The 1916-nt window shown below is 45.7% G+C and overlaps 1 protein-coding gene across 1 annotated transcript in view; it reads left to right on the top strand.

Annotated features, from left to right (window-relative positions):
• Positions 1–1552, top strand: part of mapk1 (mitogen-activated protein kinase 1) — a 24582-nt gene extending 23030 nt beyond the window's left edge. The window contains exon 9 of the mRNA XM_037680807.1: positions 460–1552. The gene's annotated coding sequence lies outside the window, so the exon portion shown is untranslated. The remainder of the gene's footprint in view (positions 1–459) is intronic.
• Positions 1553–1916: the final 364 nt, after the last annotated feature.

Below are 1916 nucleotides of genomic sequence, written 5' to 3'. Positions count from 1 at the left end.
CGACTCACAGGTACGTCCTAGTTACAGACCCTAACGACTCACAGGTATAACTCAGTTACAGACCCTAACGACTCACAGGTACGTCCTAGTTACAGACCCTAACGACTCACAGGTACGTCCTAGTTACAGACCCCAACGACTCACAGGTACGTCCTAGTTACAGACCCCAACGACTCACAGGCATAACCTAGTTACAGACCCTAACGACTCACGACGGAGAGTCGACGGAGGCTAATGACTCGTTAGCCTCCGTCGACTGAAACGTAAACGTTGAGTGAGAAATGTGTGTCGGGCCTTCAGGTCCAAATAAAGCCAAGTTTTCAGCAACAAGTTGCTCCATAATTCCACGTTTCATGCCGGCAGCTGCTCCAGATGTTTCTTGTGATAACCATATTTTACGCTTGTTCACAGTTTAAGGTCGGTGTGATCAGATTTGTTGAATTGTAGTTGTTCTTCCAGATGTTTCTGTGGACAGGCTTCTGCGTCACCACTGCTCCCCCGCCTCCTCTCTGTTGCTGTGATCTTCTGATTCTAACTCCTCCTGTTGTCCTCGGTACCCGGGTCTCATCAAGTCCACTTCGCTCAGGAACGGCGCCAGGAGTCGACGCGTCCATCCGGTCTTTCTCTCTGTTGGGGGGGAGTGGTGGGAGTCACGTCACAGCTCAAAGTTTGAGGTTAATTTGTATTTAAAGCCAAGATAAACAAGTTTACCGTGTGCGTCTGTAAGATCCAAACCCTGTCCTGTGCTGTTTTCACGTGTGACTGAATGCGGTGAGTGAACTCGCCGGTGTCTGTCTGGTGCAGCTGCTTTGCACAAAACAATCCTTCATCTTAAAAAAGGAACGTTTTCTAACCTTTGTCGCACTGTTCCAAGGGACGCAGAGACCGCCGCCGCGTTTGGGAAAGTCCAGATTAAATCACCTGATTTATGCAACTAATGACGGAATGAGCCTAAAGCCATCACGTGTCCATGAGGACGTTTGATCACACCTTACATTGGAATGTCAAACATGCTCAGATCTAGCTATAGATAGAAAAGTTTAAAACCTGAAGAGTCTTAAAGGTATTTTAATGTAAAGAGGGATGATGGTTTGAATTATTTCCTATCAGCATCATTTCTGCCTTAGCCATGATAAACTTCACAAAGCGTTGATTTCCTTCACGCTGTGTTTGTGTGCATCAGAACAAGAATTCAGTTTTCAAGCAGAACTCGTTTTGTCTGGACAAGATGTCGTCGTGCCTCCGTTTTCTTACTCGTTTGTGGTCTCGGGCGTCGGTCAGCATCTCTCGCCTTGTTGGAATAAACTGTGCCCTGCATGACTGTTATAAGCTCTGTACACAAAGACCACCATGTAAAGTGCCACGCGAGTCGGGCGGGTCCGCCGGCAGAGCGCCCGGGCTCTTTGTGTTCCACCTCTCTTGTTTTTCAAACACTTTCCGTTCGCTTGCTTCAGCTTCTCTCTCCGTTCAACACTTCGCTTTTTAATCTGCATGCTAATCGTATTTTAAAAGTTTAAAAATAAACTTTTGATTTGTAACGAAGCCAGAAAAGGTAAAAGCTTTATTTTTTTGCTAAAGTTTGGGTCGTCGTGCACCGGCAGCCGTAAAAAACAGCTGAAGTTAAGACTGCTGACCCCGTTAAAGACTGTTAAATTTAATACATTTAATTCCAAAGGTTTTTAAAACTAGGTTTGAATTTGCAGCTTTTTTAGAAAAAAGGTGCCCGGTGGTTTTCCGCCTGCAGACCCACGGTATCATTTCTTTACAAAGGCCCTCGACTGGTTCGGTTCTGCTCTGGGTCCGGCGTGTACTAGAAGCTGATGCAGCAGATCCCCCGACGGTCTTTGTTCAGGACATCAAGAGCTTTATTCTAAAAAAACGTTTTTAAAGCAGTCTTTGCTGTTTTTTTAAGAACT

Source organism: Nematolebias whitei, chromosome 8, assembly GCF_014905685.2.
Source record: "Nematolebias whitei isolate Nwh7 chromosome 8, NemWhi1, whole genome shotgun sequence".
NCBI classification, from domain to species: Eukaryota; Metazoa; Chordata; class Actinopteri; order Cyprinodontiformes; family Rivulidae; genus Nematolebias; species Nematolebias whitei.
The sequence above is the reverse complement of the archived record's forward strand: the minus strand, read 5'-3'. Positions and strand labels throughout refer to the sequence as shown.